Here is a 24,860-nt window from a genome sequence, read left to right as displayed (position 1 = left end):
GTGTGTGTGTGTGTGTGTGTGTGTGTGTGTGTGTGTGTGTGTGTGTGTGTGTGTGTGTGTGTGTGTGTGTGTGTGTGTGTGTGTGTGTGTGTGTGCGTGCGTGTGTCTGCCTACATGTGTGTGTGTGATAGTATGTAGCATCCAGGGTGTAGCCCTAGCCGGGGGCAGCGTAATAAATTCCTCCAGGAGACATGGCCCCACTGCGCTGCTGTAATGAAGCAGGGACCCGAGGTGACTCCTGGCCTGCTGGCATTAAAGTGAAATAAAAACCATTACCTTCAGCCTTCACCTCACCACTACGCCTAGAGGTGGGGCCTGGGGTGCTGGAAGGGGCTTTGATAAGGGGATGGAAGGGGGACTGGAGGTGGGGCCTGGGGTACTGGAAGGGGCTTTGATAAGGGGAAGGAAGGGGGCTAGAGGGGGAGGGGAGTTGAGGGTGTTGGAGCTGTAACATTGTTTCCCTCCAGTGGAAACAGATCACTCAAGACTACAGCACTGGGAAGGACCTGGGAGGACCTGAAAGCATGCTCTCTTTTCACAGCCATGACATTCTAAAACAGTGGCTTTGGTGATGGGATGATTGTGGAAGCTATATGTAGAAGATAAGCACTGCCATATAATCATCTCTATATCTTCAGTATCCATGATGGTATGGTGTGTGTAGGAGACAGCTTATTTACATTTTACATTTTAGTCATTTAGCAGACACTCTTATCCAGAGCGACTTACAGTAGTGAATGTATACAGTTCATACATTTTTTTTCTTCTCCATACTGGTCCCCCGTGGGAATTGAACCCACAACCCTGGCATTGCAAACACCATGCTCTACCAACTGAGCCACACAGTTTTCCCATCATCCCCTCTCTCCTCGAGGATCCTCCTAAAATGAGTGATTTGTCACAAGGAGAGGAGAGGAGAGAAAAATACCCCTCCAGCCCAGGGAGATGAGGCCAGAGAGGTGAGGTGGGTGATGGGGGGATAAGGGGGTAACATGGGGGTAATGGTGAGGAACAAGAGCTGGAGCGGTAACATTAGGCTAAATCCAACAAACATAACATCTCCTGGCCTCCCAAATGGTGCAGCGGTCTAAGGCACCGCAGTGCTAGAGGTGTCACTACAGACACGGGTTCGATCCAGGGTTGTATCACAACCGGCCGTGATCAGGAGTCCCATAGGGCGTCGCACAATTTGCCCAGTGTCGTCCGGGTTAGGGGAGGGTTTGGCCGGGGGGGCTTTACTTGGCTCATCGCGCTCTTGCGACTCCTTGTGGTGGGCCATGCGCCTGCAGGCTGACCTCGGTCGTCAGTTGAACGATGTTTCCTCTGATACATTGGTGCGGCTGGCTTCCATTTTAAGTGGGCGGGTGTTAAGAAGCGTGGTAAGGTGGGTCATGTTTCGTGGGCGCAAGACTCAACCTTCACCTCCCGAGCCCAGCGATGAGACAAGATCAAAATTAGGGAGAAAAAGGGGGTAAAAAAATGATAATAATAAAAATAAAAATGACAGGTCACTGACAGCCATGCTGCAGACACTGCACGCACAAAACACACTTGTGGACCCCAGGAAGAATAGCTGTGGCTTATTCACAGCTAATGGGGATCCAAATAAACTAAACTAAGCTAAACATGCACACACACACAGACACACACACTGCTATGGAAAACAGAGAAGTGGGAATTTTAGAGGAGATTTGATGTTACCTCTCTGTCACGTTTCGGATGAGGACTTTAAACCCCCTCTGGGATCCAAACAGGCTCTTTACAGAAAAGTGTGTGTATGTGTGTGTGTAGACATTGTGTTATAATGCCTCCTCTCCAATCCTGCCTGCATTTATGCATGCTGTTGACAAGAGTGGAGCATCTTCCTTTGTTCTAGGTTTTCAACAGAGTAAACAAGCTCCACTTCTCTGGTGTGTGTGTGTGTGTGTGTGTGTGTGTGTGTGTGTGTGTGTGTGTACACACGTAACCTTCCCTGTGGTCTGCTTTGTATCATTTTCTACACAGAAGGACTATGAGAGAATACAACAAGGCCATTGTTCAGAAGTCTTTATACACAGTTTATATGGAGAAAGCGAACAAAAGCAGACTTCGGACTTGATTCAGTGCATAAGAGGTTCTAAAAGCTACAGTATGTTCATAAAGGAGGATATATAGACAGATACAGTACCTGTCTGAGCCCTCTCCTCTCTGCTCCTGTTCACCGGTCTCTCAAATTGGACACACCCTGGATTGTGTTCACTTAACCACTACATCTCTGGTTCCAGTCAAATCTCATTATAATACAGACAGGTGCCATGGCTTCAACTATACTACAGACAGAGAGAGATCATCCCTGCAGACATCCTGCTCTCCGGCTCTCTTCTTCTCCCCTGGTTAACCACAGCTGTAAGAGAACAGGAGAAATTGTATGGCTTTGATGAGCGGTTCTCCCCTCCTCCTCCTCCTCCTCTCCCTCCTTCCATCACCTTCCCACCACCTCTGCATATGGTGGTCTGTGCTCAGATGAGCATGGTGACACACACACACGCATGCGCATGCACACACAGACACAGACACACACCTGGGTCTAATGACAGCTCTTAAGGGCTGCCTGTGCTAATGGAGTCTCAAGGGACTCCACCCTCCCGCCTTCACCCTCTCCTGTCATTGGACAAACAGGTCGATGAGAACCCTGCCATAGCGACAGACACCTGGTCGTCTGCGGCAACAACAGAACATTAAAGCGACCAACCCCCCCTCCCCCTCCCTCCATTCCTCACCCAACCCTCATTACTCCCCCTCCAGAAGTTGAGCCCGGAAAATGGAATCTTCCTTTGTGGTGGAAGGAGAGAGGGATGTGGGGAGTGTAAAGGGATTTTTTTAATGAGCCCCCCTGAAACAAAGACCTCGGCTACAGTATGTCTCAATACTATGAAATGGCTCCTTACTTTTTCTGGATAGGTTACCAGCATTTGGCTTTCACCTGCCATGTTCTTTCAGATCAGTGATAATGAAGGGGAGGAGAGGAAAATAAATTGCCTTTATTTAACCAGGAAAATCATTGAGAATGAGAACACATTCTCTTTTACAATAACGACTTGATCAAGAGAGCGCAATGAAAGAAAGGAAGCTATTGAGGTCTATTGAGACACAAAGGAATTAAATAATCAAATAATCAGAGCAGCCTCGTTCCCTGGTAACATCGCCATGGATGAAAGCTACGACCTGTTAGCTGCTGACATGAGATCAGCTCTGATCAGGTCCAATCAGGTGGTTCTCACACACTGTGTGGCATGATGACCTCTAACCTCTGACCCCTCCTTGGTAACGACCTCTTTATAACCAGGGACTGGCCCCAATATAGCTATGCCCCCTTCCACCCACACTGACCAACACCCAGGATGGCTTAGGTTGAATTCTGTCCATTCACAGTGGGAAACTGACCCTTTAATGAAACAAAGTGATGTGTTTAAATGTGTCCCTCCATCTCTTCATCCATTACAGCCACACTGACAGCCTGTGCACAGTGGTTCGACTGGGTTGGGTCCTGATTGAATTCCCTGCTCATTGATTCTGCCTTAATCACTGAAATCACAGTTCTACGACAGTAGAAACAGATCACTCAAGTCTACAGCACTGGGAAGGACCTGGGAGGACCTGAAAGCATGCTCTCTTTTCACAGCCATGACATTCTAAAACAGTGGTTTTGGTGATGGGATGATTGTGGAAGCTATATGTAGAAGATCAGCGCTGCCATATAATCATCTCTATATCTTCAGTATCCATGGTGGTGTGGTGTGTGTAGGAGACAGCTTATATTTGATCATTTCCCATCATCCCCTCTCTCCTTGAGGATCCTCCTAAAATGAGTGATTTGTCACAAGGAGAGGAGAGGAGAGAAAAATACCCCTCCAGCCCAGGGAGATGAGGCCAGAGAGGTGAGGTGGGTGGATGGGGGGGATAAGGGGGTAACATGGGGGTAATGGTGAGGAACAAACAGAAAAAACAACCTCCATTTCCTGGAGAATTAGGCGAGCCCAAAGGGGCGTTTGCTCAGCAGTCAATGTTCCACACTCTTAGAAAAAAGGGTTCCAAAAGGGTTCTTTGGGTTCCATGAAGAACCCTCTCTGTAAAGGGTTCTACATGGACCTCAAAAGGGATCTAGCTGGAACCAAAAGGATTCTCTTTTTTTAGGGTGGTAAGTAACCGAAAGGTCACTGGTTTGAATCCCTGAGCCAACTAGGTAAAGAAATCTGTCTATGTGACTAATTGCTCCTGTTAGTCACTCTGGATATCAGTATCTGCTAAATGACTAAAGTGTTCTACCTGGAACCAAAAATGTTTCTCCTACGGGGACAGCCGAAGAACCCTTTTAGGTTCTAGATAACGCAATGATGAGATAGATGTACTTCTTCTTTGTTTTTATGTTTTACTATCTCACTGTCATACTGTGTTCAACCGTGTTGGATCTTGTCTAGCCATCTTGTTTCAAGAGGATCACAATGGAAATAAGTCCCAGACTTTATTGTGTGTTATCCTCCATGATTTAACTCATGTGCATGTATGGCTCTTTCACGTTTTATGTGTGCTTGTTTATTTAAAGGGTCCAATTACTAAACTAAATTAAAAAGAGAAAAACAATTCTAAGAGTGCAGGCTGGATCTATCTGACCGTGACCTGGCATAAATTGGTGAATATACATAATTAGTTTTCCCTGTTTGTGGTGGGAGCACAAACAGCTGTGCTCTCACTGGCCCCTGCCCCACTCTGGCCTGGCTAGTGGTGTGGCGCAGAGCGGAGTGTCTAGCTACCAGGGGACTCACTGTTAAGAGGTAAGCATCAGCAGAGAGGGAGGTGGAGGGGCAGGCAGGGCTAAATGTGGCTGTTATCTCCCTGAGAGTTGTTGCAGGTTTCAGCAGTATACACACACACACACACACACACACATTATTGATTACAAACCTGCACACTCCCTCACACTTGTGGTCTCAGATACTGGCACTTAAAGGAGCACTGATGAGAGAGATGAATAAATCAGCACTGAGGTGATGGAGTGCTGGGGTCACTGGAACCTTGTCTGAGAGGAGATCTAGCCAAGCCTAGACTTAAACAGCACTTTAGTGGGGGGCATAAATACAGTGAAGACTGGAAGGGTGAAGACTCCCTGGGTGAGTGTATACAGCAAAGACTAAGATGCATGGCAGATCTCCATTACCAAGCCCTCAGCATCTCCTCACCAAATTGATTCCTCCACTACAAATCATCCATGTACCCTTTCTAACCCCCTCTCCCACCCCACACACCCCAGCCCATCTTCCTCCTCTGCACTGCTGCTGAGGCTAGCTATCACCAGCACACACAAACAGAGCCCTGGCAGGCCGGCCGGTCCCCTGGGCCAAATTACCATGATAATTGCAGTGTTTATCTGAACAACACAATGGCTGGTTAACATCTTCAGGGGCCAATCTATCAGCAGATTATCACTAAGCAACAGTGGGCCTTGTCGTTTGAATTCCTCCTGACTGACCCCATCCCGTCCCCTCCATCCCTGCATACCCCCATCCCGTCCCCTCCATCCCTGCATACCCCCATCCCGTCCCCTCCATCCCTGCATACCCCATCCCCTCCCCTCCATCCCTGCATACCCCATCCCCTCCCCTCCATCCCTGCATACCCCATCCCCTCTCCTCCATCCCTGCATACCCCATCCCGTCCCCTCCATCCCTGCATACCCCCATCCCCTCCCCTCCATCCCTGCATACCCCCATCCCCTCCCCTCCATCCCTGCATACCCCCATCCCCTCCCCTCCATCCCTGCATACCCCCACCCCCTCCCCTCCATCCCTGCATACCCCCATCCCCTCCCCTCCATCCCTGCATACCCCCATCCCCTCCCCTCCATCCCTGCATACCCCCACCCCCTCCCCTCCAACGCTTAATCCCATCTCTCCTCCCCTTCATCCCCTCCATTCCTCCATCCTGCCATCCCCTCCCCTCCACCCCTCCATCCCACCATCCCATCCTGTTCATCCCTCCATCCCATCATGTGGGGCTATAATTTGTGGCACTTTGAATGGCATTATTTTAATGATCTACATCATGGTCCGGGGTGATGAGCAAAGCTGACAGAGGCAACTGTAGAGTTTCCATCATGTTGTGGGAAGACTCTTGGCGACCCACACTGTAATGACATGACGGCTATATGTCTCTCACATCACTCCATGGCTTATTACAGGTACAGTACATTTGAGTCATTTAGCAGGGGCTATTATCCAGAGGAATTTACAGGAGCAATTAGGATTAAGTGCCTTGCTCAAGGGCACAGACAGATTTTCACCTCATCGTCTCGAGGTTCAAACCATTTGTGTCTTATGGTTCGACCAAAAACCATAGTACATAATCTACGTCTCTGTTTTATGTATTATTAAATACTAAAGCATTGGACGTCTCACTAAAGGCTTCAGTCATACAAAGACTATACTTTAATCCATACTTCTCTAGCAGAGTAGTAAGAATGGCCTTTTTCCCTTCATTCAGATTGCAACCTCTCACTTTCATTTATTTGAAAAATCTCCAAAATATCACTATTTTTAAAACAAGCAATAGAAAGCTGGTTGAAATTTCAGTTTAATCCACCAGAAAAGACAGAGCAAATATTTGAACAAATATTACGGTTAAACTCAAATATACTAATCGATCAATAACAAAAAAACATTAGAAAAAAAAAAGTGTAATCTTTGTAAATTATATCATGAATAGGACTAGTGGATTTTTTCTTTTCACCTTTATTTAACTAGGCAAGTCAGTTAAGAAGAAATTCTTATTTACAATGACAGCCTACCAGGGAACAGCGGATTAACTGCCTCGTTCAGGAGCAGAACTACTGATTTGTTTTTACCTTGTCAGCTCGGGGATTCGATTCAGCAACCTTTCAGTTACTGACCCAACGCTCTAACCACTAAGCTACCTGTCGCCAAAAATTACAACCAACTGATTGCAGAATTACGGCAAAAATGGAGGAAGCAAGTGGAAAGCGGAAGAAGATAAGGAACTTGTCTGTCGGCCCTGCATTAAAGACCAAAATTGGCTAAAGAAAGTTGTGATGAATAAAAAAGTATACCAGTTTCATTTAAGGACCCAAAAATGGATTTTCGATGTACCAATCCCATGTCACATGGTTTATGAACTGATACACAAAACGACGCCGGATTCAACACTGAGTTTTTCAATTTAAATTATTATACAAAATTCTTGAAACCAGTAAAATGTTATATATATGGGGGATACAACCATCCCAGCTCTGCAGAATTTTCTGCAAAGAGACAGAATCATTAGATCACTTGTTTTGGTACTGCCCATATATTGCTTGTTTTTGGTCGCAGGTTCAGGAATGGTTGAAAAATTGCAACATTTACTTGGAGCTAACTCTGCAAATAGCACTGCTGGGTGATTTGAAAAGTCATAGTCAATCGATTAATAATATAATAATACTCTGAGCAAAGGTGTTTGTGTTTAATTTACAATCTGTAGAAACTATGAGAATAGAAAAGTTCAGAACTTTTGTGAAACATCACAGCACAGTTGAAAAATATATGGCAGCTAGAAATCAAAACTAGATGGTCTTCAGAGATAGGTGGGAGGGGTTGAGGGTAGCTGAAGGCTGGAACTAAAAACCAAACAAAGATAACTAATGGAAAATATACTGTCCATGAGATGTATGTAGAATCAATTGAAGTGGAAGCCTACAGTAAGCATTGTTGTCCATTAGTTTACTCCAATTAGGGGAGGGGTGGTAGGGTGAGGGGAAAATAATAAAGAAAGAAAATATATTTACAAAAATAGACATCTAAAAGAATATATACTGCTCAAAAAAATAAAGGGAACACTTAAACAACACAATGTAACTCCAAGTCAATCACACTTCTGTGAAATCAAACTGTCCACTTAGGAAGCAACACTGATTGTCAATCAATTTCACATGCTGTTGTGCAAATGGAATAGACAACAGGTGGAAATTATAGACAATTAGCAAGACACCCCCAATAAAGGAGTGGTTCTGCAGGTGGTAACCACAGACCACTTCTCAGTTCCTATGCTTCCTGGCTGATGTTTTGGTCACTTTGAATGCTGGCGGTGCTTTCACTCTAGTGGTAGCATGAGACGGAGTCTACAACCCACACAAGTGGCTCAGGTAGTGCAGCTCATCCAGGATGGCACATCAATGCGAGCTGTGGCAAGAAGGTTTGCTGTGTCTGTTAGCGTAGTGTCCAGAGCATGGAGGCGCTACCAGGAGACAGGCCAGTACATCAGGAGACGTGGAGGAGGCCGTAGGAGGGCAACAACCCAGCAGCAGGACCGCTACCTCCGCCTTTGTGCAAGGAGGAGCAGGAGGAGCACTGCCAGAGCCCTGCAAAATGACCTCCAGCAGGCCACAAATGTGCATGTGTCTGCTCAAACGGTCAGAAACAGACTCCATGAGGGTGGTATGAGGGCTCGACGTCCACAGGTGGGGGTTGTGCTTACAGCCCAACACCGTGCAGGACGTTTGGCATTTGCCAGAGAACACCAAGATTGGCAAATTCGCCACTAGCGCCCTGTGCTCTTCACAGATGAAAGCAGGTTCACACTGAGCACATGTGACAGACGTGACAGTCTGGAGACGCCGTGGAGAACGTTCTGCTGCCTGCAACATCCTCCAGCATGACCGGTTTGGCGGTGGGTCAGTCATAGTGTGGGGTGGCATGTCTTTGGGGGGCCGCACAGCCCTCCATGTGCTCGCCAGAGGTAGCCTGACTGCCATTAGGTACCGAGATGAGATCCTGAGACCCCTTGTGAGACCATATACTGGTGCGGTTGGCCCTGGGTTCCTCCTAATGCAAGACAATGCTAGACCTCATGTGGCTGGAGTGTGTCAGCAGTTCCTGCAAGAGGAAGGCATTGATGCTATGGACTGGCCCGCCCGTTCCCCAGACCTGATTCCAATTGTGCACATCTGGGACTCCAAATCCAGACCTCCATGGGTTGATAAATTGGATTTCCATTGATTATTTTTGTGTGATTTTGTTGTCAGCACATTCAACTATGTAAAGAAAAAAGTTTTTAATAAGATTATTTCATTCATTCAGATCTAGGATGTGTTATTTTAGTGTTCCCTTCATTTTTTTGAGCAGTGTATATATATTTACAAAAATATATATATGGGGGATTGGAAATAATGCAGATGATAACAATGAAGCCACAATCTATATGCAATATTAATGCTGATCTGCCCCCCCCCCCATATTATAGGGGAGAGGAGTAGGGACTTCCACCCTGTGCTGTATAAGTGCTTCCTCTGTTCACCTTAATGCAGAGACTCAGAGAGCACTGTGCAGCATATAATGATGATATTAGCCATTCAGCTCCAAGCATAAGGAGCCTAATTAGCCTTAGCATGGGCTATGGGCTGTTACTGTCTTCTCTCTGCTCTGCTATCCAACAGACATTCATTTCTACAGGGGATTTGTCTTTAAGGGATCCACAGATAATAGGCTGTTGATTAATAGGCTATTGCTCACACACATCTATAAGGGAATGTGTATTATGTTCATTGGTGTCATGTGTCATTTGTGATTTTCTCTGTCATGTCATGACAGATTATAGGTTAAGTAGCAGCTCAATTTGGTCTTGATCTTTGGGTGTTGATGATGAGGGGTGAAGCGCTGAGACTGAGCATTTGTGAACCAGGCTGGGCGGATTTATAAAGACAACACAACAAACCCATTAGCCTATGTCATATTCATCACTCACAATCACACACAGTTCAACTGACGGGTGGGTGTGTATGTGTGTGTGTGTGTGCATGTGTATGTTTGTGTGTGTGCGTTTGGTGTGCATGCTTGCGTATGAACGGGTGTTTTACAGTTGATGACAGGATTTGGTGTGTATTGATGTCTGTGTTTGGCTTATATTGAGTGGGTGTTTAGTCTGTATTGAGTGGGTGTTTAGTCTGTATTGAGTGGGTGTTTAGTCTGTATCGAGTGTGTGTTTAGTCTGTATTGAGTGGGTGTTCAGTCTGTATCGAGTGGGTGTTTAGTCTGTATTGAGTGGGTGTTTAGTCTGTATTGAGTGGGTGTTTAGTCTGTATTGAGTGTGTGTTTAGGTTGAGGCTGACTATCGATCAGGCAAATGAGAAATACATGCACTCAGGCAGTTCTCTCTCTGTGGGTCTAACCCCAAGAAGTTCTGGAAAACGGTTAAAGACCTGAGGAATAAACCCTCCTCATCACAGCTGCCCATGTCCCTTATCAAAAGTGTTGGAAAAACTTGTCAATAATCAACTGACAGGCTTTCTTTATGTCTATAGTATTCTCTCTGGTATGCAATCTGGTTTTTGCTCAGGTTATGGATGTGTCACTGCAACCTTAAAGGTCCTCAATGATGTCACCATTGCCTTTGATTCATTAAGGTTGCAGTGACACATCCATAACCTGAGCGGAAACCAGATTGCATACCGGAGAGAATACTATAGACATCAAGAAAGCCAGTCAGTTGATTATTGACAAGTTTTTCCAAAACTTTTGATTAACAGGACAAAATAGAAATATGCCTATAACAGTTAGGATCAGTTTGATCGCCCCCTTTAAATGAAGGACAAACCATGGCTGCCTTCCAAGCAATGGGAACCTCCCCAGAAAGGAGAGACAGGTTAAAAAGGTTGGAGATAGGCTTGACAATGATAGGGGCAGCAACCTTAAAGAAGAAAGAGTCTAAACAATCTGACCCAGATGTTTTTTTGGGGTCAAGTTTAAGGAGCTCCTTTAGCACCTCGGACTCAGTGACCGCCTGCAGGGAGAAACTTTGTAGCGGGGCAGGGGGAAAAGAGGGATAAGCATCGGGGATAGTCGCATTAGAAGGGGTGGGAGATGAGGAAATGTTGGACGGGCAAGGAGGAATGGCTGAGTCAAATAGGAATCCTGAGTTAATGAAGTGCTGATTAAAGCTCAGCCATGTGCTTCTTGTCAGTAACAACCACATCATCAACTTTAAAAGCTCTTTGGCGCAGGCGTGCCGCTAGCGACCCACCTCGACAACATCCGGTGAAATTGCAGAGCGCCAAATTCAAATGACAGAAATAGTAATAATAAACATTCATAAAAATACAAGTGTTATACATCGGTTAAAAGATTAACTTCTTGTTAATCCAGCCACTTTGTCAGATTTCAAAAAGGCTTTACGACGAAAGCATAACATGCAATTATCTGAGGACAGCGCCCCGCACACAAAAGCATACAAACATTTTCCAACCAAGCAGAGGAGTCACGAAAGTCAGAAATAGCAATAAAATAAATCAGTTTCCTTTGAAGATCTTCATCTGGTTGCAATCACAAGGGTCCCAGGAACACAATAAATGGTTGTTTTGTTCGATAAAGTCCTTCTTTATATCCCAAATACTCAGTTTTATTGTCGCGTTTTGTTCAGTAATCCACTGGCTCAAAGGCGGTCAAAACATACAGAAGAATACATCCTAATAGTACCGGTAATGTTCGTTGAAACATGTCAAACGATGTTTAGAATTAATCCTCAGGGTGTCAATTATCTAAATAATCAATAATATTTCAACCGGACAATAGCATATTCAATAGAAAGGAAAAAGAACGACATGCTGCTATCATGTTGTCTTGCTACTATATTGTTGTTACGTCGGGGAGGCGTGTAGCCTAGTGGTTAGAGTGTTGGACCAGTAACTGAGAGGTTGCAAGATTGAATCCCTGAGAAGGTCAAAATCAGTTATTCTGCCCTTGAACAAGGCAGTTAACCCACTGTTCCTAAGCCATCATTGAAAATAAGAATTTGTTCTTAACTGACTTTCCTGGTAAAATAAATGTTGTGTTGTTACCTTGCTATGTGTTGTCTTAGGTGACTCTTTATGTTGTGTTGCCTCTCTTGTTGGGATGTGTGTTTTGTCCTATATTTATATTGTATTTATTTTTAATTTTTAATCCCAGGCACCCGTCCCTGTAGGAGGCCTTTTGCCTTTTGGTAGGCCGTCATTGTAAATAAGAATTTGTTCTTAACTGACTTGCCTAGTTAGATGAAGGTCAACTATAAAATTAAATAGTCTGTATTGAGTGTGTGTTAGTAGGACCAGAAGTAGACAAATGTGTTCCAGTACTGGTGGTGAAAGAAACACTTCCCTTGTCTCTGATGAATCTAATAGGTACATGTACTCTGGTGGTGTGTAGATCTGAACACCATGCACCAACAAACACACTATGCTGCTGTGACTGCATACTGAACATCCCCATCATGTTATCACCAACCTACAACCATGCCCACCAGACCACCACACCAACTCAGAGCCAAAGGGTGGCGCTCCAGCTGCTGCAGCCCGTTGGCAGTACTATCCTATACCACTGGACTGATGAACTCCCCCTTCCCCCTGTTAGTGAGCTTGATGGGGCCTTAAACAGTGGGGAGACGCTCTGTTCCCCATGGAGGAGAGGCAGTATCAAACAGACAGCCTGCTGCCCGCTGCCCACTCTACACTTCTCTCTCCCTGCTCCCCTCTCTCCTCTCCTCTCCTCACTCCCTGCTCCCCTTTCTCCTCTCCTCGCTCCCCACTCTCCCCACTCTCCTCTCCTCGCTCCCTGCTCCCCTCTCTCCTCTCCTCGCTCCCCACTCTCCTCTCCTCTCTCCCTGCTCCCTTCTCTCTTCTCCTCGCTCCCTGCTCTCGTCCCATCTCAGTGTGTGTATATGTGTCCTGTCTCACCACGCTCCATATGGATACAGTACCTGGTCTTCAGACCGGTGTGTGTGCGTGCGCACGTGCATGCTCCTGGCCTGCAGGCCAAGGCCCATCGATTCCACCCACCCAGCCAATCACACTGAGAGGACTGGCAGGAGAGTTTCTTTAAATGGCCCTTGCCTGCTCACTGTTACACTCCTACACCCCTGAAGGAAACATATGCAAACACACACAAATACAGACCGATATATGGTCACACACATACATTTAACTGCCACATGAAAAATACTATACTGTACAGTATTCTATGGTAGGAATACTACAGTATTCAATGTAGTGTTTTTGCAAACTGTTTTTGCGGATTGTAGTATACTGTAGTATTTAGGGGACATTACTGTAGTATCTACTAGGGTTGTAAAGGGTCGGAAACTTTCCGGTACATTTCCGTAATTCTTCCGGGAATTTTCCATGGGAGGTTAAGCCCGAGAATTTGGGGAATTTTCCTTAAATTCATCTAAAAAGTTAACTTATAACAGTGAACCTTTTTTGTGAGATACAATAATGCAATTCTAGGTCTTGTGGCATATGTTTCTTAAACTATCCCCAATTCAATGGAATTGCAACCCTCTGCATGCACAGTGCATTCTTCCATCACATGTACAGCTGATTCACAAGATCTTGCACACTAATGAGATGCTATTGAGCCCACACTACTACACTGTCTGAGCCAAGAACTACATGCCTTCTGGTAAGTTTTGATTACAATACTGGGTGGGGTGAATATATTTTATATGACATACATGATTTTTGTTAACTAGTAAATAGTAGCCTACAGTAAAGTGTGTTTAAATCATTTCTAACTTGTTAACCATTTATGCTAGTTCGTTTTTTCTACCATGTGGGGTTTAGCTTGCTTGAGCCTGCTAACTGAGTGTTAATTCACCTGTTTTCATACATGTTTCATTTTAAAACATTTATCGTACAAAGGAGCTGTTTAATCTAACTGCTAAACTATTTATCTGTGCATGGAATTGTATTTGTTTTTTTACATTTTTTTTCTAATCCTCACAGGAAAATGCCACGGGCACTATCTGATGTGTAGATACTTTTCACTGCAGCTAATGTAGAAGGAAAAGCTGTGTACATTTGCAAATATTGTGCTGAATCATATGTGAAGAATGCAACAAGCAACCTCTGACAAAAGTCCCTCTACTTCTATTTGAGGTGGAAATTATGAATCAGACACCTTATTGATAGCAACAGCTCATGGTCCTCCTGGAATCAGAAGTGTTTTTGATTCAATGGAGGAACGTAGTCAGAGAAATGCTGATGAATGTCTTGCTCAAGCTGTGTATGCAACTGGTTCACCTCTGATGCTCACAGGCAATGTGTATTGGAAGAGATTTCTGAATGTTCTTCGCCCAGCATACACCCCTCCAACCAGACATACTTAATTTTAATCTACTCATTTGCTGGATGCAGAGTTCAACAGAGTTCAAGTGAAAGTCAAGCAAATCATAGAGAAATCAGACTGCATTACAATCATTTCTGATGGGTGGTCGAATGTTCGTGGGCAAGGAATAATTAACTACATCATCTCCACCCCTCAACCAGTATTCTACAAGAGCACAGACAGAAGGGACAACAGACACACCGGTCTCTACATTGCAGATGAGCTGAAGGCAGTAATCAATGACCTTGGACCACAGAAGGTATTTGCACTGGTGACAGACAATGCTGCGAACATGAAGGCTGCTTGGTCTAAAGTGGAGGAGTCCTACCCTCACATCACACCCATTGGCTGTGCTGCTCATGCATTGAATCTGCTCCTCAAGGACATCATGGCACTGGAAACAATGGATACACTCTTCAAGAGAGCCTAGGAAATGGTTAGGTATGTGAAGGGTCATCAAGTTATAGCAGCAATCTACCTCACCAAGCAAAGTGAGAAGAATAAGAGCACCACATTGAAGCTGCCCAGCAACACCCATTGGGGTGGTGTTGTCATCATGTTTGACAGTCTCCTGGAGGGGAAGGAGTCTCTCCAAGAAATGGCCATATCAGTCTGCCAATATGGACAGCCCCATCAAGAGGATCCTCCTGGATGATGTATTTTGGGAGAGAGTGGTAAGCAGCCTGAAACCTATAGTAGTAGCTATTGCACGGATTGAGGGAGACAATGCCATTCTGTCTGATGTTCAGACTCTACTTGCGGATGTAAGAGAAGAAATCCGTACTGCCCTGCCCACTTCACTGCGCCAAGCAGAGGAAACTGCCGTTCTGAAAGACATCAAAAAGAGTGAAGACTTCTGCCTGAAGCCCATACACGCCGCAGCGTACATGTTGGACCCCAAGTATGCTGGCAAGAGCATCCTGTCTGGTGCAGAGATCAACAAGGCCTATGGTGTCATCACTACCGTGTCTCGCCACCTTGGCCTGGATGAGGGCAAGGTTCTTCGCAGTCTGGTGAAGTACACTTCCAAGCAAGGGCTTTGGAATGGAGATGCAATATGACAGTCATGCCAACATATCTCATCAGCCACCTGGTGGAAGGGACTTTGTGGATCTGAGGCTCTTTCCCCTGTTGCCTCCATCATCTTCCAAATCCCACCAACATCAGCCTCCTCAGAGCGCAACTGGTCCTTGTTTGGAAACACACACAGCAAAGCACGCAACAGGCTGACCAATACAAGGGTTGAAAAATTGGTGGCCATCAGGGCAAATTTGATGCTTTTTCAGCCTGACAACGAGCCATCCTCAACAAGGTTGGAAAGTGACAGTGAAGATGAGGCCTCAGAGTCTGATGTTCAAGAGGTGGACATTGAGGAGGTCCAGGAAGAAGACATGGAAGTCTGAGAGGAATACAACCAAAGCTTTAGTTTCCAGACTATCATTTTACAGATGTATGTTGAAAATGTTTTTGGGAGACGCAATGGATCATTGGGGATCATCCCATATATTCCCTTTAATTCCCACGGAAAGTTTCCACCTCTGAATATTCCCCAAAATGTGCAACCCTAGTATCTACCTAAGTGTTTTTGTTTTATAATCTTTGACATAAAAGTGGGGGGCTTTATCCTGGAAGAAACCTACTGGAGAAATACTAAAAGAGCTAATGTACATAACCTGCAGGTAGGTTGGACTGGGTTCTGAATGGAGTTCAGACACTCCTGGTCTTTTCTAGAACCTGTAGGGAACACAATATATGGTCTATACTTGGCATGTAAGTTTCTCACTTACGGGTGGTACAAATTGGGATACGGGGGAGGAGAATTGGCAGGGTTTGTGCAAATGAAATACTGTAGTATTTACTATAGTTAAACATTTTTTGTGTTTTTGCGGACTGTAGTGTTTTTGCAGACATTTCGGTAGTATTTACTACTGTGTTTTTTTGTGGATAATACCACAGTATTTACTATAGTATTCTACAGTATACTACAATATTCTATACTAAGTACTACATATGATCGAGGGACACTACAATGTGTAGTCTAGTATTCTACAGTATGCTATAGTTTATTACCAAATTCTATAGTAAACTGTAGTTTTTGTTTATGTAGGCTGGCTTGCGAAGGGAACTCATATACACACAGAAATGTATACAGACACTTACCAAACACAAATGTCCACACACACACACACACACACACACACACACACACACACACACACACACACACACACACACACACACACACACACACACACACGCACACACATCTTTTCTCATTTAAAGCTTAATAGCTCTTGTCTGCATCTCCTTCTGCCTTCCCTCTGTGGGCCCAGTAACAGCATGTAAAATAATCAGACTGCAAATGCAAATGACCTTGTCTAATCTCAGAGCAAACAGTAGGAGATTAAATGAAGGCTCTATGTGAATAGGGAAACGCTCTTCTTTCCTTTTTCCCTTCCTTTCCTCTCCTCTCCTTTCTACCCCTCCTTTCCTCTCCTCTCTCCTTTCTGACCCTCCTTTCCTTCGTCTGTCTGTTTGAGAATCCAAGTCTTTGTTTGCCTGTTCCATTGTAATGCAGCATTACATAAATAGGGAATCCAAGGCTGTTTAATAATTCATTTGCTGTGGGTGGGTGTGGTAAACGTGCAGGCAGGCAGCAGCAACACACACACACACACACACGCACACACACACACACACACACACACACACACACACACACACACACACAGAGAGAACACAAGCCCAGCTGAAATCCCATTAACTCCCAATGAATTATTCCTACCATACATCTGTCCCAGCTCCTTACACACACACACACACACACACACACGCACGCACACGCACACGCACACGCACACGCACACACACACAGACAGACAGACAGACAGACAGACAGACAGACAGACAGACAGACAGACAGACAGACAGACAGACAGACAGACACGTCACGCCCACCTCCTCACAATTTTCCTAATGGGTCCCCACTAAACAGGCTTTACCTAAAGCCTTTCCTTCCCGCTACCCCTCTCTCTCTCTGTGTGCTTACTTTGCATTATTAGTCATCTGAAATGGAGACGCTATTGGCCTCTTAGATGGGATCGTAAGCCAGGGATATTACGATAATGGACATGGTATGGCGAGTAAATGACAAGCAGAGTGATTAGCTGCTACGTGAGATCAGGGCCCGTATCCACAAAATGTCTGGGAGTAGTATTGTTGATCTAGGATCTTTCAGTACAATCTTTTTCATCATGATCCATAAGTCAAAACTGATGCTAGATCAGCACTCCTACTCTGAGACACTTTGTTTTGTAGATACGGGCCCAGAGCTGAATGGCAGGGTTAGAAACCACAAGGAAACAGGCCTAGGCTTAGTTACGTCCTGTTGCTGATCTATAGTTCATCCACGTTCATCTGTAACTGTCCTTCTATGTTGATCCATGTATCAACCTCCCTCTTTCTATCCATGCCTCTTACATTAGGTGAGCAGAAACATGGGCCCAACTGTAGAGCAGGGAGAGCAAAGGCTCCTCAATGCCTGCATGGCCTGTAGTGTAGCAGGAGCTGGTACAGTAAGACAACAGCCAGCATAAGATCCTCTATATAGTCCCTTCACACCTGCACAGTAAAAGACTCAGAAGAGACAATTCAGGCAGGGGAATCACAAATCCAATATCTCAGATTCATAAAGCTGACTCTTACCCTGAGGCACAGAGATCCTGTCTCCCCCCATTACGTAGCCGAGGTTAACCCCCTAAACTCTGCTGTTTCCCCACTGCCCCGGGGGTAGAAGTTAAGGAACCTTGTGCTACCATGTCAACCTCAAAACAGTAGCTGGATGTATGGTTAAGCAGCAGGTAAAGTGGTGAATTCTCTGCGAGTGAGTGAGTGAGTGAGTGAGTGAGTGAGTGAGTGAGTGAGTGAGTGAGTGAGTGAGTGTGCTCTCTTATGGCATAACAAAGAAATACCACCATAACAGCCTGAGTCTCAGTCAGTCTCTCTCAGTCAGATGGGTCTCTTTGTCTGTCTGTCTGTCTCTGTCTGCCTGCCTGCCTGCCTGTCTGCCTGCCTGCCTGTCTGCAGCACTGTAGTGTTACACATAGACTCACTGACACACAGAGAGACGCTCCTATTTCAGTGAGATGAGAGACTGTCACAACTAGGTACTGAGTATTTCATCACAAGGCTTATTTAAAAACAATATGGATTTTCCTTATCAGAGCCCGAAACGGGTCAGGACGTCTTTCTTGAGTTATTTGCATATAAATAGTCAGGAGGAAGAGATTTTTCCTCCCTTGATCCTTAATATCACACATGGCCTCTTAGTAAGCACCAAGTTAGAACCACAGTTATGAACTAAACCACTCTAGTCACATTTCCTTCTTCTTTTATTTGGCTAAAAAAGCAACATCAGTATGTCGTGATAGAGAATAAACTACCAGCACCGTTACCTTCTTACTGTAGGTCGTGATGGAGAATAAACTACCAGCACCGTTACCTTCTTACTGTAGGTCGTGATAGAGAATAAACTACCAGCACCGTTACCTTCTTACTGTAGGTCGTGATAGAGAATAAACTACCAGCACCGTTACCTTCTTACTGTAGGTCGTGATAGAGAATAAACCACCAGCACCGTTACCTTCTTACTGTAGGTCGTGATAGAGAATAAACTACCAGCACCGTTACCTTCTTACTGTAGGTCGTGATAGAGAATAAACTACCAGCACCGTTCCCTTCTTACTGTAGGTCGTGATAGAGAATAAACCACCAGCACCGTTACCTTCTTACTGTAGGTCGTGATAGAGAATAAACCACCAGCACCGTTCCCTTCTTACTGTAGGTCGTGATAGAGAATAAACCACCAGCACCGTTCCCTTCTTACTGTAGGTCGTGATAGAGAATAAACTACCAGCACCGTTCCCTTCTTACTGTAGGTCGTGATAGAGAATAAACCACCAGCACCGTTCCCTTCTTACTGTAGGTCGTGATAGAGAATAAACCACCAGCACCGTTCCCTTCTTACTGTAGGTCGTGATAGAGAATAAACCCCCAGCACCGTTCCCTTCTTACTGTAGGTCGTGATAGAGAATAAACCACCAGCACCGTTCCCTTCTTACTGTAGGTCGTGATAGAGAATAAACTACCAGCACCGTTACCTTCTTACTGTAGGTCGTGATAGAGAATAAACCACCAGCACCGTTCCCTTCTTACTGTAGGTCGTGATAGAGAATAAACCACCAGCACCGTTCCCTTCTTACTGTAGGTCGTGATAGAGAATAAACTACCAGCACCGTTACCTTCTTACTGTAGGTCGTGATAGAGAATAAACCACCAGCACCGTTCCCTTCTTACTGTAGGTCGTGATAGAGAATAAAACACCAGCACCGTTCCCTTCTTACTGTAGGTCGTGATAGAGAATAAACTACCAGCACCGTTCCCTTCTTACTGTAGGTCGTGATAGAGAATAAACCACCAGCACCGTTCCCTTCTTACTGTAGGTCGTGATAGAGAATAAACCACCAGCACCGTTACCTTCTTACTGTAGGTCGTGATAGAGAATAAACCACCAGCACCGTTCCCTTCTTACTGTAGGTCGTGATAGAGAATAAACCACCAGCACCGTTCCCTTCTTACTGTAGGTCGTGATAGAGAATAAACCACCAGCACAGTTACCTTCTTACTGTAGGTCGTGATAGAGAATAAACCACCAGCACCGTTACCTTCTTACTGTAGGTCGTGATAGAGAATAAACCACCAGCACCGTTACCTTCTTACTGTAGGTCGTGATAGAGAATAAACTACCAGCACCGTTCCCTTCTTACTGTAGGTCGTGATAGAGAATAAACCACCAGCACCGTTCCCTTCTTACTGTAGGTCGTGATAGAGAATAAACCACCAGCACCGTTCCCTTCTTACTGTAGGTCGTGATAGAGAATAAACCACCAGCACCGTTCCCTTCTTACTGTAGGTCGTGATAGAGAATAAACCACCAGCACCGTTCCCTTCTTACTGTAGGTCGTGATAGAGAATAAACCACCAGCACCGTTCCCTTCTTACTGTAGGTCGTGATAGAGAATAAACCACCAGCACCGTTCCCTTCTTACTGTAGGTCGTGATAGAGAATAAACCACCAGCACCGTTACCTTCTTACTGTAGGTCGTGATGGAGAATAAACTACCAGCACCGTTACCTTCTTACTGTAGGTCGTGATAGAGAATAAACTACCAGCACCGTTACCTTCTTACTGTAGGTCGTGATAGAGAATAAACTACCAGCACCGTTACCTTCTTACTGTAGGTCGTGATGGAGAATAAACTACCAGCACCGTTACCTTCTTACTGTAGGTCGTGATAGAGAATAAACTACCAGCACCGTTACCTTCTTACTGTAGGTCGTGATAGAGAATAAACCACCAGCACCGTTACCTTCTTACTGTAGGTCGTGCCAGTAGAAATATCAATACCCTTCTCTACTTTAAGTGTCTGCTGCAGCCAAATGTCAAGTATACAGCCTTCATATGACTAATTGCTTCAATTTAGATAATGAGCTTGCCGTGGAAGAATAATAAACGCTGAGTGTCATGTCGGTTATATCAGCACGCGTTCCAGAGAAATGTCAAACTTGTTTTCTCAAGCCCTTTATAAACATTTAAGCAATACTCTCATCGCCTTCTTATTGCTTTGCCTCAATAATTCCCTGAGCTCATTTCCACTGTCTTCTCTCTCTTTTTACTGCCTGTATGATTGCTAGCTCACTGATTAAATCTTAATTGACCTTGTAGAGCTCACCGATTTAAAAACAATACATAGCAGTCTACAAGGATTACATTTTAGTCATTCAGCAGACACGCTTATCCAGAGCAACTTACAGTAGTGAATGCATATATTACCATATTTTCATCACCTGTGGGAATCAAACCCACAACCTTGCCATTGCAAGCACCATGCTCTACCAACTGAGCCACATGGAATTACAGAGGATCTGTACCGCATAAACAGAGCAAGAGAGAGGGAGAGAACGAGGAAGAAGCAGGATGTAGGCTTAGAGAGGAATGATCACACGGCCTGAAATGGAACAAGCTCTGGTTATATGACGCTTGAAATGTGGTTCTGCTGCTATGCCAGCCAGCCTCCGTTGGCTGTTAAGATTAATAATATATGCCATTTAGCAGATGTTTTTATCCAAAGATTTACAGTCATGCGCGCATACATTTTACATATGTGTGGTCCCAGGAATCAAACCCACTACGTTGGCGTTACAAGCGCCATGATCTAGCAACTGAGCTACAAAGGATAGCGGTGTAAAGTACTTCAGTAAAAATAATTTTAAGTACTACTTAAGTAGTTTTTGGGGTATCTGTAGTTTACTATTTATATTTCTGACAACTTTTAGTTTGACTTCACTACATTCCTAAAATAATGTACCTATTACTCCATACATTTTCCTTGACACCCAAAAGTACTCGTTACATTTTGAATGCTTAGCAGGACAGGAAAATTGTCAAATCCCGCACTTATCAAGAGAACATCCCTGGTCATCCCTCCTGCCTCTGATCTGGAGGATGGACTAAACACAAATGCTTCGTATGTAAATTATTTACTTTGATACGTAAGTATATTTAAAACCAACTTTTAGACATTTACTCAAGTTGTTTTTTGCTGGGTGACTTTCACTTTTACTTGAGTCATTTTCTATTAAGGTATCTTTACTTTTACTCAAGTATGACAATTGGGTACTTTTTCCACCACTGACAAAGGTTAGACTAGATTAAACTGGGGGTGTAAAATAAGTTCTCGTTGCCTGGGGGCTCCAGTGACCTGGTCATGGCATAACCTTTTCGTCCTTTTACAGTTCACACATCTATCCATAACACTCTCTCACACATAAACATATACGTATGCACACACACGTGCACACACAGACACTTACACACACAAGCACACACGCATGCACACACACACACACCACCCTAAAGCCTAGGCCTAAGAGATTTGTCAACAAGATTGCCATGTTGTGATGAAGCCAGTGTTAGAGGAGTATTGAAATGTGGGGGATAACAGACCAGCCACACTAAACCCCAATGTAACATGAACTGAAGCACTTTCTCCCCTCTGTGATGACTCATATTTTCGATATCATTACACTAGCATCTTTATTGGTGCTATTATAAAATATGTGTTTCATATCTATTCCATGTTAATTTGAGATCATGGTAATGCGTGGCTCTGATCACCAGAGGTTGACATAGTTCCTTATCAAAATGTGTCTTGAGCTTCTCCAAATAAATGCTATTTTGTGTTGTTTTTTTTGCGTTGATCTTAACTTTTCTTGTACATAATGTTTCCGGCATCGTTTCCTATGACCGAAAAGAGCTTCTGGACATCAGAACAGTGATCACTAATGTACATTTCAATGACTTGGCTGCACAGAACATACTACTCACCCTGGACCAGGCCCTAAAGAGACGTCCATATAGAGGTCGATGAGCGGGTACCCTGATGAAACTGCGGTGGTGAGGAAATAATGAGCCTTTACACTGTTCTATAGGCAAATGTACAATCACTAGAGAACAAACTGGACTAGCTCCGTTCGAGACTATCCTATCAACGGGACCTGTCGAAAACTTGGCTGAACAAACATAATATTCTAGCTGTTTTTTTCTACGCATCGGCAGGACAGAACAGCAGCGTTGGGTAAGCTCAAAGGGGGTGGTGTGTGTCTCTTTGCTAACAACAGCTGGAGTGCAATCTCTAATTTAACCAGGCAAGTAAATTAAGAACAAATTATTATTTACAATGACGGCCAAACCCAGACAACGCTGGGCCAATTGTGCGCCACCCTATGGGACTCCCAAACACAGACGGTTATGATACAGCCTGGAATTGATCCAGGGTCTGTACTGACAGCTCTAATGCTGAGATACAGTGCCTTAGACCACTGCACCACTCGGGAGCCCAATATTAAGGAAGTCTCGAGGTTCTGCTCACCTGATTTAGAATACCTCATGATAATCTGTAGACCATACCATTTACCAGGGCCCAGTGTCCCAAAAGCATCTTAAGGCTAAGTTCTTGGTTAGAACCTTCAGTAGGAGCATCATTAAATTTCCAAGCTATTTCCCAAATCCATCGTTATTAACGTAGAACTTGAAAACACTTGTAATCTAACCCCTGCTTCAGACCACTCGTAGAACAGCTAAGTGCGTCGTTAGATGCTTTTTCCCTTTATACACAGAAGAACTCCACTAAACATACAATCACATGGATTATCTGTCTCTCGTGACCACCGATAACTTCAGAACAAAGTTGACTACAAATACAAAGTTGACAATGTCTTTGCAATTGATACAAACAAGCAACTTATAAAAAGATGCTTCAAATGAAATCCGAGATGACTGCATTAAACTATAAACAGTAGGCAATAGACCTATTTCAGTCATATTGAAATATATTTCATGTTCAATCAATTGAGTTATATTTTGCTACTTGTAGGCTATTTGTCTAAATACATTTCATGATGTGTAGCCTAATGTGCGCAATAATGTGCTAAATTGGTGATTTAGTGCATTTTTATTGGGTAAGCATCAGAATAAGCCGCCTCAATATTTGCAGGCGTAGATGGTCATATCTTTCTAGAAGCTGATCCATCGTCAGTATTGTGAAATAAATAAATAATTATACTGGTAAGATTTGAATGGAGAAAGCTGATCCTATAATGCGTTTAAATCAAATCAAATTCATTTGTCACATACACATGGTTAGCAGGTGTTAATGTAAGTGTAGCGAAATGCTTGTGAATGCTAGGGAAACACATTATACATCTTCGGCTGTTGTAGGATAGATGCATTGTTCAAACACTTAAGTTCCATCGTTATTGTAACGTTCTGGGCGTAGTGGGTGTGGAGTCAGGCGCAGGAGACAGAACGTACAGGTAGGTGCTTTATTACGCACAATGAACAAGCGTGCCACGCACAAAATACAATGCCCAAAACAACAGGAGAATGCCACACAGAAACACAATGGGAAAATAAGTTAAGCCTGCACAAAGAGCAGGCGGGCCTACCGGCTTAAATAGCCCAACTAACACACTAAACAAGAAACGGGTGATACTGATTAGACAATACAAACAGAAAAGGAAAAAGGGATCGGTGGCAGCTAGTAGGCCGGTGACGACGACCGCCGAGCGCCACCCGGACAGGGAGAGGAGCCACCTTCGGTAGGAGTCGTGACAGTTATTGGGAAACCGGGCACAAGAGAGTTTTCATCCATATTTTTCATTGCTGTTTATTAACCACCACAAACCAATGCTGGCAATAAGACCACACTCAACGAGCTGTATAATTTAAGTATGCTCTCTCTAATTCTCTCTTTCTTTCTTTCTTTCTTTCTTTCTCTCTCTCGGAGGACCTGAGCCCTAGGACCATGCCTCAGGACTACCTGGCATGATGACTCCTCGTTGTCCCCAGTCCACCTAGCCGTGCTGCTGCTCCAGTTCCAACAGTTCTGCCTGCGGCTATGGAACCCTGACCTGTTTACTGTGATTACTATTATTTGACCATGCTGGTCATTTATGAACATTTGAACATCTTGGCCATGTTCTGTTATAATCTCCACCCGGCACAGCCAGAAGAGGACTGGCCACCCTTCATAGCCTGGTTCCTCTCTAGGTTTCTTCCTAGGTTTTGGCCTTTCTAGGGAG

General features: G+C 44.5%; 1 protein-coding gene and 1 non-coding gene across 2 annotated transcripts in view; both read right to left on the bottom strand.

Moving 5' to 3' along the window:
- Positions 1 to 24,860, bottom strand: part of LOC115154325 (transmembrane protein 211-like) — a 149,390-nt gene that overhangs the window by 18,654 nt on the left and 105,876 nt on the right. The window lies entirely within an intron of this gene.
- On the bottom strand, positions 15,773 to 15,829 carry LOC115155102 (U7 small nuclear RNA). The gene has a single exon (XR_003867996.1). It is a non-coding gene; the product is annotated as a U7 small nuclear RNA (small nuclear RNA).

The sequence above is a fragment of the Salmo trutta genome, chromosome 19, assembly GCF_901001165.1.
Source record: "Salmo trutta chromosome 19, fSalTru1.1, whole genome shotgun sequence".
NCBI classification, from domain to species: Eukaryota; Metazoa; Chordata; class Actinopteri; order Salmoniformes; family Salmonidae; genus Salmo; species Salmo trutta.
The sequence above is the reverse complement of the archived record's forward strand: the minus strand, read 5'-3'. Positions and strand labels throughout refer to the sequence as shown.